The sequence below is a fragment of the Lygodium microphyllum genome, chromosome 10 (genome assembly GCF_053477565.2).
Source record: "Lygodium microphyllum isolate KBCC chromosome 10, Lygodium_microphyllum_v1.1.10, whole genome shotgun sequence".
Taxonomy (NCBI): Eukaryota; Viridiplantae; Streptophyta; class Polypodiopsida; order Schizaeales; family Lygodiaceae; genus Lygodium; species Lygodium microphyllum.
Window position 1 is genome coordinate 13,439,740 of NC_141144.1, and position 19,422 is coordinate 13,459,161.

The window sequence follows — 19,422 nt, forward strand, 5'->3', positions numbered from 1 at the left end:
TCCCCTCATCATTTATGATCACAGCACCTGTCCTGTCATCTACGAGGTATTTATACCCCTTTGGGGTACGTCTAAGGTGTATCCTCTCCCACTACGACCATGCTCCTGGGCATAATTGGGAGACCCCAGTACATATGGTGTACCCACAAGGGTAGTATCTCTCATAGTAGCACCCATAGGGGTGCCACCTGCAGACGACTGGAGTAAAAGTTGGAGTCACTAGAGTAGATGTCCCCACAAGTGTGACAAATCCTAGAGGTGACATGCCTCCATCAGAACGACGAGACATAGGCATTACATCATTGTCTCCATAACACCCACATGAGCCACCCTCTCTAGAACTTGTACGAGAGAGCAAGGAGTGGCACCCCTATTTGGAGCTGACCGTGGGCTCATAGCATCCACATCTTTGCAGTACCCCCCAAAACCATTCCCTCTGTCCAGGCCCAGTTTGGAGCGTCGACCTCGTCTACTAGAAACTGAAGCATTGGAGCGTGCTGAAGTGGATCTCATAGAATGGCTTGAAGGTGTCCGAGACAATCATATCTCTGAATTGGGCTAGCTGATCTGGAGACATACATGTGAATATCTCTTGCAACTCCTTGTCACTCATCCCTCGACTCATCTTGCTCTCCAAATATTGTCAAAGGTAACCTGGGAAAACAAAAAATGATGTTAACATAATAAATATAAAGATTTAAGTAAAGCATGATAATATAACTAAAAAAAATGATGCTACTTAAAATGCATATTCTAAAGTACCCTTAAAAGTGATTCATCAATGAATTGAGTAGGCGGATGCAACAAGTATGACCTAGCCTACGGTTCCATGTCAATCTCCTGGCACAACTCCATGTATATTGGAAGGTCTATAGATAGGTCACCACAAAAGGAGGAGTCCACTTCATTCTCAAAGAATTCTTGGCCTCCTATCTTTTTGTCATCGTTACCCAAATTTGCCTCCTCTACATGCTCCAAACCCTCTTCGACCTCCACCCCCTACAATATCGACCCCTCCACCTAGATACTCTCCTCATCTACACTGGGAACATTGCTTTCATCATACACTCTCACAATTTGAGGAGCTGAATGCAGAACACACCACCATCGAGGTTGTCGAGGTTATGGATAGAAATATATATGTTCAAAATCACATATAAGAGTGATTCAATATTTGTGACTGTTCTATGTTGTGAAAAATTTTAAAAAACAGTTCATGCACTTGTTCACAATGGACCAACAAGACAAACGCTTCCGCAAATCCATCCATCTTTTCTAGGAATCTATTTTCAAAAATCCAGATGGACCTCACCGAACAATTACCCTAGCTCCTTGCAATACCACTTTGAACCACTGTATATCGACTATGATCATGGAGAAGCTATGATAATCCACTGAGATAACAATTTGTAAGTTCCCAAAATACTCCATCTCATCTATAACGGTGTTTGGATCCGTGGCTCGCCATCGACTCTCTTGCTTGAACTTTTCCATGACACCACAATCTGTTGTGGAGCGCATTTTGTCGATGTGCTCAACGTGAAAGTGTCACCCCCATGACCATGCCACACTGCATATTTTGTATTGTACATTGAAACGGTTAGATTAGTTATCACATATATTGCTTATAAGACATGCGATCACCTTTGGACTACATCCCCTCGAGAATTTCCACTTCTCAGTAGAGCTCTCCATCCCTTCGTGAGAAGTTGTGATCAAAGCACCATGTAACCATCACATAGACATAAACTGCGATATCTTCTCCATGCCCTTAGGATATCGAATCGGTCAATGGAGCATATTGCATCAAAATTCCAATCGCGCTTCTTCCCGATCTTTCCTAGCCTGCTTGTTCCTAGCGAGCCATGTCTCCATGGATGCATGATGCAACATACAAAAATGATTCACTTTCTTCTCCATTGTAGCATCCATCCTTTTTTCTACCCCATTTATAACCACCACATTTTTGGTCAGTCTATCATCGTCCTTCAACAACCATAGCATATTGTTGTTTGAATCCACCATTGGTAGCCACTATGAAATATGCACTAATGCCTCTGACACTAGCCAACCAACCTTTTGCCATGCTACCTTCTGGCCGAGCTCATTGTCACACAAAGCCTTTTAGGGTTTTCATGAAGTGCTCCAAGAAGAACATCCATCGTGTATGGATAGGTCCTGCAATCCCAACTTCATCTATAAGATGCACCAGGAGGTGGGTTTGTATCGTGAGCATGCTAGTGGATAGGTACTTTTCAAAGAGACAAACCATCTCCACCACTCTCTGCCTTGCAGATTCAATAGAGGATGTCTTGATCTCCTTCTGTGAGATCCATTGCACTAAATTTTACAACTTGTAAATCGCCCCACGTATTTCTGGAGTGAGGCATCCTGTGATCGCGATTAGTAGTACAAACTACCACAAATGAAGAAGCATTACGAACAATGACTAGACACTAAATAGCAAAGTACATATGCTACTTACAATTGAGGTCAATACAAACCTGACATATCTTATACTAATCATGGGATTTTAGCCTTGATAGTTGGTCATCTTTAAAAAAAGCGGATCTGAGGGAACGTATCATACCTGTTGGGGTGCAAATAGACATGATAATTTACTTCACAAAGTGCTCTCCTTTAGTGGACACAACCCAAGGAGCACAAGATAGATGCAAGTGACTATCAGTGCTCGACTATGGCCAAAGCATCTCCATCTTGCATATCTCCTTCAAATCCATTTGTGCCATCCATAGCAAGATTGAGCCAAAGATTCCTTGGCTCTCATGCAATGGACGGAAAGGTAGAGTCAATGTGGCTCCATGCACGTGAATTTGCTGATATTTGTTGGACTCAATATGTGGATCTATTCTGTGCATGCCACATCGTCAAGCTCGCCGTGCCTGACATATGAAACATATGACGTATATGCAGTATAAGTGAAAAGTGTCCAACAACTTTCCGAGGGATGATTTGCCCTTGCAAGTCCAGTCGATACCTGTGAGCACCACACTTTGGACATGCCTCCATAGTCATGTAGTCTCCTCGAAACAACACGCAATCGTTGACACATGCATGGATGTTGTTGTAGTCCATGCCAAGCTTTCGTAAAACATGTCGTGTATCATCATGAGACTCATGCATCATATTTTCAAGTGGTAATATATGATACTTTAGCAACCTTAAAAATAAATCATAAAACACCTTGAAAAAGCACAAGTGTGTTTAATAATGGAATGTACTTGAACAACTCAGTCACACTTGCATTGCTGCACCCTTATTTTGCCTGCACACGTATATGCACAATCAACTTCTTCAAGCGAGATACTCGGTACCCATCATATAATGTTATGGATGCTTTCTCTCTTAGTGGGTCAGATGACTCGGCATCCATGGGCATCAATGCATTGATCATTGCCTCCATCTCAGGCTCTAAGATTGAAGGAAGGTTCGAAAGGTTGACTGTCTCATCTGGTATTGAGGATGTAGACTGAGTTATGCCTTCCAAGTAGCGGATTGGCTTAAGCACTCCATACATCGCACGTCCACAAACTCTTATGCATTCCTCCTTGGGATGAGGTGTCACCTCCTTGTATAAATTTTACGGGCACATCTAATGTTTTTGTCTATGATATTCAATTAGTTTGCAAATGTAAAGGATGATTGATACACACTTTTCTTATTGTTTGCTCAAAGTTTGAGATCCCCTAATCAATGATTTCCGATTGAAACTCATTAAAGCATTGTACATGTTCTATAGACAAGTGATGCTTTTATCTGATTGCCAACTTGCATTGAGAGCAAGGACATGAGACACACTGATTAAGATATGCCTTATGATCTTGGACATCAGGACCATCATTGTTTTCCATTTGGTCTATGTTATGACAAACAACATGTTTTTGTTCTCTCTTTTTTTTCTTTTTTTATTTGCCTCCCTTCATCCTTCTTTGCTTCTCTCTCCCCCTCTATTTCTATAGATGTTTCTTTATCTCCCCCATCTTCCCTCCCCACTCTCACTTCTTCTCTCTTTTCCTTTCCATCCCTTCTTTCCTCTGTCTTTATCTTGTTTCCTCTCCACTCTCACTTGACGTATCTCGTATTAAAATCAAAATCAAACATAGAAAATAAAAAACTCATAAAACAAGACATTGAAAGACTCTCTCTCCCCACCCCTCTTTGTGCCTCTCTTCCCCCTCCGCCATTCTCTTTCTATCATTTCCTTCTCTCTAATTCTCTCGTTGTTTCTATTTTTCTCTCTCTTTCTCTCGCTCTCTATTTGTTATTTTCTCTATCTCTCTTTTTCTACCCTTCTCTTTCTAGCTCTCTCTTTTTTTCCCACTCTCCTTCCTCTCTTTACTTCACCCTTTTATCCACCGCTCCCTTCACTCTCTGTTTCTTTTTCTCTTTCCCCTCTCTTTCTTTCTCTCTTTCTCTTTCTTTATTGCCTCTTTCTTTGTTTCTCTCACTCATTCTCCTCTTTCCCTCCCTTTCTCTCTCTCTCTCTCTCTCTCTCTCTCTCTCTCTCTCTCTCTCTCTCTCTCTCTCTCTCTCTCTCTCTCTCTCTCTCTCTCTCTCTCTCTCTCTCTCCTTTTCCTTCCTTCTTCTCCCTCTCTCCTTTCCTCTCTTTCTCTCTCAATGCATCTCATTCTTAAGAAAAAAAATAAAAGAAAAGAAGAAAACAAAAGAACAAACCAAGAAGAGGCAATGTACCTACCACAAAGGCCCGAGAGGATGGATTCTTCATCTCCTCTTTGCGACATCCCCTCTTTCTCCCTCGTGCACTTCCCCCTCTTCTTTGCGTACGGTGGCGATGAGAAGCTCTCATTCTCTCTCATTCTCTCTCCCTCTCCCTCTCCTTCCCAAAGCTACGATCTCTCTCGCTCTCTTTTTCTCTCTCTCTCTCTCGAACTGTTTGTGGCAAAATGCCGCACTTGGGTTTTTGGCAAATTTTTTCTCTTAGAGCAGCATCACTATTTGCATCACTATTTGCATAGAGAAGAGAGAAAAATTGACGCCATTAAGAGAGAATGTGTATGTCTTGGAAGAAAGGGAAGAAAGAGACACATGGTTAGTCATGCACCCCACTCCAACTTTTTCCCAAAAGACACACAACCCTTCATATTTTTTATTATTTCTTTGATGGATACATTTGCATTTGTAAGGCTTTAGCCTTTATATTTTTATTCTTTTAGCTCTTTCCAAATGCATGTACATACACTTTTATGCATACTATTAATTTATGATGGATGTGTTCTACTCATGTGTAAGGGTGTATATAGTGATTTTGAAACAATGTAAATGTTATTCTCCCCATAAAAAATGAAAATGTGGTGAATATATCTCTATTTTTATGCCTTCTTTTTTTGCTTCTTTGGGTGCCATCATTTCCTTCCACACTGAAACGTGAAGTGTCCTCGTGAACCTTGTTAAAGAAAAACCATTGTCTTATGCAACAAACTCATAAAAATGTTAGCGAAACAACTTCAATGATGATGACGACAAGACCTAGCCTTGGTAGGGTCTACGCATGACTATATTAAACTTATGATACCACTCTTGAGGTGCTTATTTCAGCCCATACAAACTTCTTTTGAGTTTATTTGCTCTTTTCCCTCTGTCACAAAACCCTCTAGCTATTGTTGCATATAGATATCCTCATGTAGATCACGATGTAAGAATGCAATCTTTAGGTGCCTACCACTGGTAGTGTATAGATGTGTGGGACTGTATACAATAAATCTGGGTGGCTATGCACAAGCGACCTTTAACCCTCAATAGCTTCAAACCTACTCATGGTAATGGGCCCATTGAAAATAGAGGTCTGTATACTAGCAGGGAGATACTTTCATGAGAGCAAGACAAGAAAAATATTTCTCCACTATAGACATATATTCTTCACCAAGAAAAAGTAACCACATCTTTGATGGAATTGGAGTAGCCAACTTAAACACTCCATAAATCCATGGATAGTAGTTGCAAGCTTACTAGTTGATTTTCGATAGCCGTGGAGGAATGAATGAGTCAACATACGAGCCTTGCTCATGTCTTTTGATCCATTTAGCAATGTTCCAAGTTTGCATTTAAAAGTTTAACTTCTTTCTTAGTGAAATCATGTGGAACAAGGGCTTTGTGCTCACCATAACTTGGGGGTATAGTTGCAATATCCATTGATTTTTTGGGATTGGGATTCTCATATGAAAAAGGGATATTCAAGTGTGAAAATATGTTCTTGATAATAGCTTTGGAAGTTTCATTCCATTTATTCATACTCCTCTTGTCTTCTTTGATGTGAGAAGCTCAAGAATACTGAAAAGAGTTTTTAGCTTTGTAATAGCCAACTTAGTACCCGATAAAGTAATATGATATATTTTCATCTACGTGAAGTGTCTAATTGGAACAATAACAAACTTTCAAAATCTAGATTCTAAGTAGTTGCTACCATATCCATATCAATAAGTGTATAATGAAAGCCTATTGAGCTATACACATAGTCCTTGTAACCTAGGGTAACAAGGTCTTGGTGCCATGTGGTAGGCTACAAAGTAGTGATTTATGAGTAAGTTTTCTTTTCTTTGATCTATACAAATTAGCTACATTTTGCACCAACTCCATAAGTGTTTGTGTTAGTAAAAACAAAAAGTATGACAATACTCTTCAAAGCTTTCATTATACAACTAGGCATCACAAGGGTAGGGCACAATACTAGACTAACCATAACCACAAAATTTTGAGAAATAATTTAATTAGTACAAGATATTTTAATACAATAATAGGATTACTAAATGAAATATCAACAAGACAAATCTGCAACAAGAGTTGGAAGGGCCGAGTCTCCCACCTGCAAACCAAACAAGAAAACTAGATAGTGAGAGTTGAAATGGATTTCTTGCATCATAGGCATCCAAAACTAGGCCAACTTGCTATCCTATCACCAACCTTGCAAGGTTACCTTTAGACTCCATATAAAGGTGTATGAGTTGGAGATGAACAATGGTATGCAACACTCCACTTTGCTTCATAGGGATTACAAGTATGGAGGATGAAAACATGGGTGCTCAATATATAGAGTCCCATAGCTAGGAGTTAGGGAATAAGTGTGATTAAGTTGTCCAATAGTTTGAATAAATTGCCATAAAGGCATGAAGATGATGTGTGAACTTCAGAGTTTCTTAGATTAGATAGAGGGTATAATGTTACCATTAAGAGGGGCTTTACATAACACAATAACCTTTTGTAAAGGAGAATCATGCCATCATAACTTAACAAGACAATGAAGATATTATTTAAAGTTTCATCATATTAATAGCCACTGGTATTTTTTATCCAAGATCACGTCACGAGCATATAAGGCAAATGGAGATAACAGATAAAGTTTTAAAATAGTATGAAATAGTACTATATGAAGAGAGTGATTATATCTATGATTAGCTAGCAGCTTAGAGTATTATAGAATATAAAATTTTTTGTTACAACAAAGGAGAACCATGTATACAATAGTCCAAAATTCCAAAGATAGTACTTATTTATTAGAGCATAAATGAAGAAAATCTAGGGTACCATATGGGCATGATGTTGTCAATAGACCATCTCCAAGCCATCACCTACACTTCCTTTTACACGTACTAGTGTTCCTTGTATGCTTCGTGGCAACTATTGCAGGAAGCTACTACAAAGTTGCCTTGTGAGGGAAGTGAAGTTGCTATTCTTCTTCTTCTTTTTCTTCCTCTCCTCCTCCCTCTCTCTCTCTCTCTTTCTCTCTCTCTCTCTATATATATATATGTGTGTGTGTGTGTGTGTGTGTGTGTGTGTGTGTGTGTGTGTGTGTGTGTGTGTGTGTGTGTGTGTGTGTGTGTGTGTGTGTGTGTGTGTGTGTGTGTGTGTGTGTGTGTGTGTGTGTGTGTGTGTGTGTGTGTGTGTGTGTGTGTGTGTGTGTGTGTGTGTGTGTGTGTGTGTGTGTGTGTGTGTGTGTGTGTGTGTGTGTGTGTGATTAAAAATTTTTACTTTAAAAACTTGATTTAAAAAAGATAGGAAAAAGGAGACGTTTAATTTAAAAAGGTTTTATTACGAAATCATTAAAAAGGAACATTTGATTAAAAGGAGGGGAGAAGGGAGAGAGGGGGAGGATTGACATAATTAAATTTAGTTTTAAAATGCTCAAAATTTATAAATATAATTTTGAAACATTTAAATTCAATTAAGAAGGGGGAGGGAAAGAGAAAGAGATGGGGGTTTTAAAAAGGGTAGGGAGGGGGGGGGGGGGAGATTTTTAATTAAAAAACATTTGATTAAAAGAAGGGGGAAGAGGGAGAGGAGGGGTTTTAAAAAGTGTTTGATTAAAAAGAGGAGAGAGAGAGAGAGAGAGAGAGAGAGAGAGAGAGAGAGAGAGAGAGAGAGAGAGCACATTCTCTCTCTCTATTTTTCTATTTCCTCTCTCTATAGGTTTTTTTCACTCTTCCCCTCTCTCCCTCTCTAAATTTTAGTATCCTATATATTTATACATATATATATATATATATATATATATATATATATGTATGTATGTATGTATGTATGTATGTATGTATGTATGTATGTATGTATATATATATATATATATACATACATACATATATGTATATATATGTATATAAAAAGAGGGGAGAGGGAAAAAGAGGCATTTAATTTAAAAATGTTTGATTAAAAAGAGGGGGAACAAAGAGGGGGGATGGTTGATATGTTTAGATTTGATTTTAAAACATTTAAATTTAAAAACATGTAATAAAAAGGGGGAGGGAAAGAGAAAGAGGGGGGGTTTTTAGAAAAGGGGGAAAGAGACATTTAATTTAAAAACATTTGTTTAAAAGGGGGATTTTAAAAGTGTTTGATTAGAGAGAGAGGGAGGGGATGTGGCAAGGGTATATTGGAGCACACTTGAGGAGGGGGGGGAGGTTTGGGATATTATGTAGGTTCAAGAGGCCCTTTGGAGGTTTGAAGCCTCCTAAAGCCATAAGCAAAATAATGTTGTAGTATAATGTAGGTTCAAGAGGCCCTTTGGAGGTTTGGAGCCTCCTAAAGCCACAAGCAAAATAATGTTGTAGTATATATATGAAAGAAATATTATCAATAGACCTTTTTGGAATCAAAAAAATAAAAAGGTTAATAATGATAAAGAAATTCATAAGATCTCTATAATTACAAGCATACTGTAGAGAGAGAAAGAGAAGAAAGGAGATAGATGCGAGAACCATGATGAAACGCCTTATAATCACTAGTGATTGCAAAAAAGGATTTAGATAGAATCGTCATCATTTATCCTTCCTTAAAAAGAAATATTTCTATTGATTTCATTTGTAATCTAAACACAAACAAGGTTAATAATGATCAACTGAGCAAGCAATCCATTAATTATAAACATATTGCAATTTGATTAGTTCTAAGTTTACTACAGTCTGAATCATATAGAGAAGTACAAATCTAGATACAATGCACAAACCACCATCGATTGAAAAAGGCATTGTCTAGAAACATAGATTTCTTAACTATACACTTGAAATAATTGTAATATTAAAAGTAGCCATCAAATTTTCATTCCCGATATAGTACAATTCAGATCACACAAAGGAGTACAAAGATAGATGCAAGCTCGATGCAAGGGAAAGATAGCATTGAAAAAGGCATTGTTAAAAACAAGGATTATTGGTTATAATCTTGAAAGAATAATGAAAAGGCAACCATCGCATTTTCACACAATGGCTTAACATATGGTCATTTTGAAATAGGGTAAGGCATACTAGCATATATATTAAAATAGATAATATTCAAATAATTCAGTAGAAAACTACGAAATACTGGATGCAATACCCATCAAACAAAAGATCTAACTATTTAATCCATCAAAGAATAGATCCACCTATAAAATAGTTAGGCCGTCAACAAGGGAAACCAAAAAGCCATGTCAAAAGGTATAGAAACAAAGAGGTCTAGGACTCATTCCACCAAAAGTTCCCAAAGCTTATGCTATGTTTGACCTCACCAAGCTTGAATTTGGGAGTAGCTCGAGGTGGCTCAAGTAGCCAATGAGGAAAGGTTGTGTGGAATGTGCAATAATTACACGGGAGAGTATAAAGGGAATGTCTAGCAAGGATAAGCTTGACATATCAATCCTTCTTTAATCAAAGCATAGCCAAGAGGCTATCCTAAGAGATGGAAAGTAGTTTTTAAAGCTAGTAGACCCTAGTAAAAAGGAGGGAACTATAGGTGGGAATTCAAGGCATCCCATTTTCTCCAAAAAGACCCCAAATACATTTCAAGCCCCTATATGGAAAAGGTCAATGTGAGCTTAACCCAAATGCATAAGTACTTTATAAAAAATACAACTATATATCCTTGGTTTAAGAAATCCTATGATGGTGGCAACACACACACACACACACACACACACACACACACACACACACACACACACACACACACACACACACACACACACACACACACACACACACACACACACACACACACACACACACACACACACACACACACACACACACACACACACACACACACACACACACACACACACACACACACACACACACACACACACACACACACACACACACACACACACACACACACACACACACACACACACACACACACACAGAGCGTTTTTCTATGTGTTTGTGTGGGTTCTTTTGTGTCTAAAGAGATTATTTGCAACTCGTTTATTTATATTAACAGAAGAGAAATGTGACATTGCATTTACAAAAGGATGTCATAATAATTCACTCAAATAGAGTAATATATGACTACAACTCTTTTATTCATATACAACAAAACGAGCCATGTAACATTGCATTTATAAAAGGATGTCATAATAACTCACCTCAAATAGAGTAGTGTATGATTGTAAGTGAAGGAGCTACAACTGAGTGCACAAAATTCAAAAGGGCATTTAGAGAAAGGAAGACATGCTTGCTTTTGAGTGAGCATATACATATTTAAGTGCCATGATCATTAACAAGAATCCAATATCTCCTTATTTTGAAATGTTAGTTTTCTTTCTATTTTCTTTTGTTTCTAGATTTTTTCACATTTTCCTTTCCTCTCATCCTCTTGTGCCACATAAGCTTGGTAGTAATATATATGGTATAGGATATAAAGCTTATATACTAGTCTATCTATAGAGAATATTTCATGAATATGTGTCCACACGCGCACGTGCGTGGGTGTGTGTGTAAGCACTTGTACTAATCAATATATAGAGAATATTTCACACATTATGTATGTGTGTGTGTGTCCCCCAAACTTTTTATATATGCTTTTTTGCATGGAAACTTCAAAACTTGTATTAGAAAAGGATCAATAAAGGGTTTTTACATATCTTTTTATCAAGAAGTTTAGCTTTTATATGACAACAATTACCATTCTATCATGTCTCTTTAGGCCTATGTATTCTATTCTAGCTCCTCATTGTAAAAAGTTTTCAAAAAGGTAAAAATACATTTAGTTATGCTCATTAGTGCCCTACTTCCTTTTGTGCTTGCTAGCTTATTATTAACTAAATATGTCAAGCTCTTGCTTTTGTGTGCCTTAGTTTGAAACCATTTAAGATATTCATAGCTAATAGTTCTTTATGTGGCTTTCGATTGGACATCTAATAGTATGGCTATTGTCTCCAAGTTTCCATTTCTAGTTTTAATTGAGAAACCCACTTGATTGCCTTGTTTGCTAGTTTATCAGCAAATTTGAAATGCTGCTTACAACAAAGCAAGGAAGTGGCACTCACTCCAGAGTTGATTGAACGAGCCCTAGGTCTCTGCCAAGGGAATGGGAAACAAGATAAACTCCATAAAACTCCTATGGTGGATCAAAGGTGGAATGATAAGCCTAGTGTCAACTCATATGGATTGTTGTTTTTAGCAAATAAGGAGGAGCATCTTAGGGCCACAACATAGGTCCTCCACCATTTTTTCACTTACAACAAGACCGACACTCAAATGGGAAGGATTCCCAAGGGCTTCATGGAGGATATTTTATATGACAAGATACTTGAGGAGGATTTAAGAAAGTTCTGGCTAGAACAAGTTTGTGAGACCCTCGCCAAGGTACATGTGGTTCTTTCCAAAACTCCCAATGAGAAGCTCACCTTTGTTAAGGCTAAGTTGTGAACAATCAACTTTGGTTGTGCTCTCACTAAGGTTATCACTATAGCTCTAGGACTCTCAGAGTCATTACAGGTGGCTCCAACTAGCAAGGATAGGTCAATTGAAGGACAAAAGACCAAGGGAGGAACATGAGCCAAGTATCAAACAATCACTTAAGATGATGAGCACAAAAGAAAGTAATAAGGGAAGATACCCCAAAGAGCACTACCTTGCCATCAAGGAGTCACTAGAGCAAGTGCCAGACAAGAAGAAAGCAATCCAAAAAATGGAGGCCATAACCATGCACAAGACCTGTGAAAGCGACATAAATGAAAACTTGACTCACAAAACAGTTGATAAATAAATTGATAGGAGCACATGAGATTCTGTCAAAAGAGTGGAGAAGGATTTGGAAGAACAATCAATGATTGGTCCAAGAGATTTTTAGATACTCATAACCACTCTCTAGACCATGCAGGCAAAAATCAAACAATTGGAAAATAGTACACACACGGAGGAGGTGAGAATCACTTCTGATTCAAAACAACAACAAATTGTGGAGACTTCAACTAGTTCAAAAGAATGCATGAGAAGGACCTTAGTGAATTTGGGTGGTCTTGGCACATTAGAGATTTTATGCGAGGAGTTGAAAGAGGATAAAGAGCATGCAATAGGAGAGGTTGGAGATGTAGAAGAAGTATGAGGAGGAGAGAATAGCACATCAAGAATTTTTGCGATACTTAGCCAAACAATTACATGACTTACAAACCCAAATTGCGGAGAACAACATGGAGATAGACGGGTTGAAAGAATAGTTGTGCAAGAAGCTGAGATCATGAGAAAAAGGGAAGAACTTACCCATGCTCAGAATACAGATCTTATGGTCCAGCTAGAAGAGGAAAAGGCATGGTCGGAAGCTCTCACCAAGGTGTTAGTAGAAGCACATCAGACTCAAGCAGCACAGATGAAGAGAGTCTTCATAGGGCTGCAAGATAAAATTGGACTAAGTCTAACTAGTGCTGCCAAACATGTTGAAGAGAGGACTAACAGAGCTTATGACAAGATGCTATAGCAATTTCTCAGAGACTTGGAAAATTCCCTTCATAAGGAATGCCAGTCTAAGCTTCATGTACCTGTCTATAAAGATGCACTATCATTATAGCAAGGGCTCTATCAATAGGCCATCTAACTATGTCATCTAGAAGCATAGATGATGTGAAGGAACTCAAGGCTTAGTTGAGAATTGCTACATGTGCCCTGGCAAGTTCTAGCTAGGGGAAGGAGCTCACATTATTAGCCTCGAACCCAACTAGAAGCTAGATGATTGATCACTTGCATGATATGGGCTATAATGATCAAGAGTTGAGAGATGTGGGAATGTTGTATCTAACCTCGATTGAGCCATGTGACACACAACATGAGTCACTTATTGAAGACCCCATTGCTGAAGAGCCTCTTAAGGACACGGTTCCTTCTTCTGATTACATGGACCCCCAAGATTTTGTTGAATAGGAGGAGGAAGTTACGGAGGAAACTCAAGAGCCATCAGCGGTACCGACCATGATATCTGATGTCCATGAGTGCTTTGATAGGATGGTTTAGGTCCTTCGGGCTATCCCTTAGGATGTGCTAGAGTATCCCATTGACATGCAAGGTATTGAGGCACAAAGAGAGGATCTAGATACACCCATTAAGACCTATCATGAGAAGCATAAGAAGGAGGAGACTGTAAAGAAATACTGAGACATAGAAACACAAATAACAATTGTACGACAAACCACAAATTGATAAAAGAATTTAGTTAGGGTTAGGGTAACTCAGAGACAATGAATATAGAAAACAACTGAAGTGATATAACTACTATACAATGCTCATGCAGCAAACACACTATGCAGTGAATGAATACTGAACCTCGAACTCTTGTATCTCAAGGATTAGGGTAGGGGTAATGAGCTAGAGAGTGTGTCATATTCCGAACAGATCTCGAATCGCAGCAAGGTAGCCTCTGGATGTCAAACACCAGCAAATGTAGTAGAGAGAAGCTAGATTTGATGTAGACGATAGTGAGGAGAGAGAATATGTGGTAAATGTAGGCTGATGAGTGAGAAAAAATACAAATGCAGGCTATAGATGTTGGGCGACAACAGAGAAGATAGAAAATCTATCAAACGCAAGCTATAACCAGGCTAAACATCCTAGTGACAGCCTACAAGAGCTGGCGACTGCTGGAGGAGAGAAAATTATCAAGGACAACCTAGCGACAGCCTACAGGAGAGGGAAAATTGCCAAACGTAGGTTGGACAACCTTGTGACAGCCTGCATGAAATGCAGGGCTCTGATGATGTAGCAGGCTATATGATAGCAAGTCTACGTAGGAATAATAGTCATGTGACTGGGATCAGCTCCAAACTGCAAGAAGAGGGCTGAAATCAGGCGCCAACTAATGTAGACAGCAATGGACAGCTTCGGCTGAGATGTCCTCCACGAACGGGGTGTGGGCAACAAGCTAAAACTATAGAGGCGATGGTTATCTTACCAAGGGAGCCCAAGTGATCACCCACAAAGGACAGGGCATCGGACAAAGGGTGCACGTTGACTGCCCAGTGGCCTACCAAGCCCTACAAAGGCGAATGGAATCAGCTATGGACTTTTGTTTTTTTTTTAATTTTGTTGATAGATTTAGAATTAAGTGGGAATTCAAATCAATTTTTGTCCTATTGAATATCCGTGCCCCAAATGGGAGAATGATAAAGGATGGTTAGACCCAAGACCTTCACAAAACAAGCATACTATCCCTACCATTTCTGGGTGTCGGTGTGAAGAAGAATAAGGCTAAGCTGTGGATATAGCAAATATGTGAAGCAAGCAACACAAGCAAGCTAAGGAAAAACTGCCTTTGAGACTACCATGTGTAATGCCACAAATATGGTGGATCGACCACTCCAAAAGACCAAAAAGGGATAAATGCACACATATGCATGTTTACATGAACAGAGTACCAATGCATAGGGTAATGCAAAGGTGATGCAAGATGCCATGCTCACGCAAGATGCAATGCAATAGTGCCACTTGGACAATGCCCTCGCAAAGGAAATTGTTCACTTGTCCAAGTGCCCTTTTACAATCATATCATCCTGACAATGCGGATGAAGTTACAAATGTCCATAATACAATAAAAAAGAAATAAATGAATGAATGTCTAAAAATTGTAAGCATCTTCATTGTCACTATCAAGATAAGTAGCCGCCTCCTCTCGAACTGGAAGGGAAAGAAAGAGGGAAGCACCCTCTCCCCTCGTCAAGCTGAAGGAGGGTGTACCCAAACCGATCTTGGGTAATAGGTACTGAAGAACCAATTGGTTGACCACTTTGGTTAAAATATATGCAAAATTGTCGGATGTGGGCACAAACTCTAGGCAGATAGTACCTAGCTCAACCTGCTCTCTAGAAAAATGGAAATGGACTCCCACATGCTGCGTCCATGGTGTAATGATCGGATTGCATGCAAGGGCAATGGCACTTTGGTTGTCACAATAGACAATAGTGGGAGAGTCACATGGGAAATGAAGTGCCGCCAGTAAGCTCCTCAAGCAGATGACCTCGGTGGTGTCATCAAAGAGAGCTCGGTACTCAGCCTCTTGGCCATGGAAGCCACCACTCTCTCCTGCTTACGGCTTGACCAAGAAATGGGAGCCGTGCCCCCAAGGTAAAGAGGTAGCCGCCATGGGAATGCGGGTGTCGGGATCTCCTGCCCAATCAGAATCAATGTACCCCTGCAAACATAAACCACAACCATATGTCAGGCCATAAGAATAAGTATACCATAAATAACACAACACACGAAGACATGCAATCCAATGTGATATCCTAAATGTTGTGAAATATTGATTGAGTAAGCTCTAGTGTGAATTAACCAAAGAAGTTTTCCTACAACAGAGCGATAGGTATGTGAATCGAAGGGTTGTCCTCGGGTGTCCTTCGACAAGAAGATAGTAAGATCAAGAGGCATGGCCATTGGCCATGTCTGATCCGAAGTGTGCTGTTCCACTCAGCTAAAGTTCATACTTTTGATGTGACACAAAAATACATCCCCCAGAATGAACGACCTCCATCCCCAAAAAATAAGATAACAAACCAAGGTCTATCATCTCAAAAGTAGCACTAAGCTTTTCCTTGATGTTTGCTAGGGTAGTAGAATCTAAGCCTGTGATAAGTAAGTTGTCAACATATAGCAAGATATAGCTGACCCCCTCTATAGTAGATCGAACATATAAGTTCGGGTCATAAGGGGTAGAATGGTATCCATGAGTCCGTAAGAACTCATCCATCCTATGGAACCAAGATCGCAGTACTTGCTTCAACCCATAAAGAGCTTTCTACAAAAGTGGAATACCTTATCCCTCGGGTTCCCTGAAGGAAAGCTCGGTGGCTACTCCACATAGACTTCCTTCTCCAAATAACCATTTAGGAAGGCACTCTTGACATCTATCTGATATATCAGCCAACTGTGATGAGCGGCTAGAGCGAGAAGCAACCGGAAAGATGTCAACTGCATGGTAGGAGCAAAGGTCTCTTCATAATCAATGCCATGCTTCTGTCAAAACCTTACACAATAGGGCGAGCCTTGTACTTATCTAAAGTTCCATCAACTTTTAGCTTGGTCCTAAAAATCCACTTTGTCTCAATGACTTTCTTGTGGCTTGGACGATCCACCAATGTCCAAGTCTCATTTCGGTCAATACTCTCTAGCTCCTTCTCCATGGCCTCTCGCCATTGAGGGTGCTGAAGAGCCTCCTACCATGTATTCGGCTCAAAATGTGCTATGTAATCAGATGCAAACAGTGATACAAATGAAGCCTGAGGAGCAAACCGAGCAAATCTTCTAGGTCCCTCCAAAGTGAAATCCGGTGGTAGGATCCTCGAATCCTGCATGGTCTACTGGTACTGGCAAGGTAACAGATCCCACGAAGGGGGCTTGGCAGATGAAGAATCTGCATGAATGGCAGGAGCAGAAAGTAGACCAGGCTCAGTAGGCATGATCTCCAATGATGTGGAAGGAGGAATAGGATCAAAATCCAATGTACAGGATTATACGATATCCCTCTTGTAAAAGACGACGTCCCTCTCCTAAGAACGATCACCTTGTTTATTCGAGGATAGAACAAACGATAGGCTTTCGCTTCAGAGGAAAATAAGGAGATGAGCTTGGGGAGTGATATTTTCTATCTTATCATTAGCCATGTGCGTGTGTGTAGGCATGACACCCGAAGACTCTGAAGCGAAAAATGATAGGCCAAGAGCCAAAAAATGCCTCATACAGGGTCTTCTGAAGAAGAGCCCCAGTCGAGCATTGGCTGAGGTATACATCAAAGTGCTAATAGCCTTGATCCAAAGGCACTCAGGAAGATCTGCTATTGCAAATAGCATAGAGCATGCAATTTCCATGACTCTCGAATTTCCTAAGCTCTACGACTCCATTCTGAGAGGGGGAGTTGGTAGAGGTGAGATAGGGAGAGATTCCATGCTTTAGTAGAAACTCGAAAAACTCGTGGGAACTAGTGGTACCCAAGAACAAAAATAAGTAAAAGCATTGGACTTATGCTTGAAGAAGTGCACCCACATGTATCTAGAATGATCATCCACTATAAAAAAGAAGTACATCGCACCATTCAAGGCGGTAGTGGATGTCGGCCCACAAAGATAAACATGAATCAATCTAAGAGGCTTCTCGGCACGATGTGTGGACTACTGAGGAAACGGGGTACGGTGCTGCTTTTTTAGCTGACAAGCTTTACAGACATCGTGAGTTAGATTTAGACGGGGAAGGCCCTCAACCAGTTGATGGTGTGATAACTCATAAAGAGAGTCATAACCGATATGACCTAAGCAAAAGTGTCAAAGACACTCATTGTTCGTAGGCTCTTGAGATGTGGCTAATGCCTAGAAGTTGTGAAACATGAAGCCCTCAATTGTCGGCTCAGTCAGAAAGTGTGTCATGTGGTAAAGGCCATTAGGTTGTGGCTCACCCGCGAGCAATCACTAAACCAGTCTGAGAGTCAAGGATCTTGATTGTGGTCGCTATAAAGAAAACTGCTTGCCCCAACCAGCAAAGTTGTTGAACAGATAATAAGTTCACCCCAAGCTGGGGGACACGGCATACATTATCCAATGAAGCCAGATTCAGACCCTTGTCAGTGGCAAAATGTTGAGAGTGGAAAAAGACTGAAATTTTGACTGATTTTTGTTGTCTTTGAGGTCTGAATGATTGATTTTTGATGGATTTAGAGCGATGTATGGTTGTTAATGAAAGTGTTTGAGAGTGTTTTGGATGATATTGATTATGTTTTAGAAGCTCATGATGATTCTTAGTGAAGATATGAAGCTCTGTGATGTTGTGATAGGTTCTGTTGAGGTTTTGATTGGTTCTGTATAGCTTCTGTTTTGTTCTAATTTTCTTCTGTATGAAGATGGATTGATGATTAATGAAATTTGAAATCTTTTGAAAGCTTATTGAATAGTTTTTGATAGTTTGGAATGGTTTTAGTATGAGTTATGAGGTTCTGATGACCTTTTGTAACCCTCTGTAAACCTTCTGTAGAGCCTCTGTACTCTGTATCTACTCTGGTACTGTAATGTATTGTTCTGTAAATCTTCTATAAGTGTTCTGTTGAACGTATGTGTGACTTTGGAAAAGTTTTCTCACTTTTGGAAAGAATGAATCTAAGTTCAAAAGAGCTAAAACAAATGGAAGAAGCAACTGCTGAAGACTGAAGAGAAGACTGGAGTGATAGTGACAGTAGTGAGATATGAAGAGACATTGTAGTGGCTCTGGTACCTCTTCACATCAGACATACCTCTTGGGAGGTGTATCCACGACCTAAGAAGGATTATTGAGAGTCATTATGAGAGTATTGTAGTGAGGAGATGATGTACTCTTGATAGAGAGAGAGAGAGAGAGAGAGAGAGAGAGAGAGAGAGCCAAAGATAGCCAATTCTATCAAAACAGTATAACTATATATGAGAGATTGAGAGAGTGAACTATGAAGACATTGAAGATGAATACTATGTGATTGATTTCCATTCAAAGATGGTGTATTCCTTTGTTTTCTTTGTTCTATTGAAGAATTCTATGAAGATGTTGAGGATTATGGTTGATTCTATCAAATCCGTGGGAGATATCTACTATGATGCTGCATGAAGAATTGTTGTTTTCTTTGTTTTGGTCATCAAAAGAATGAAATAAAAGCTTGTTGATGTTACAAGATAGATTTTCTTGCAGTAGAATTTTC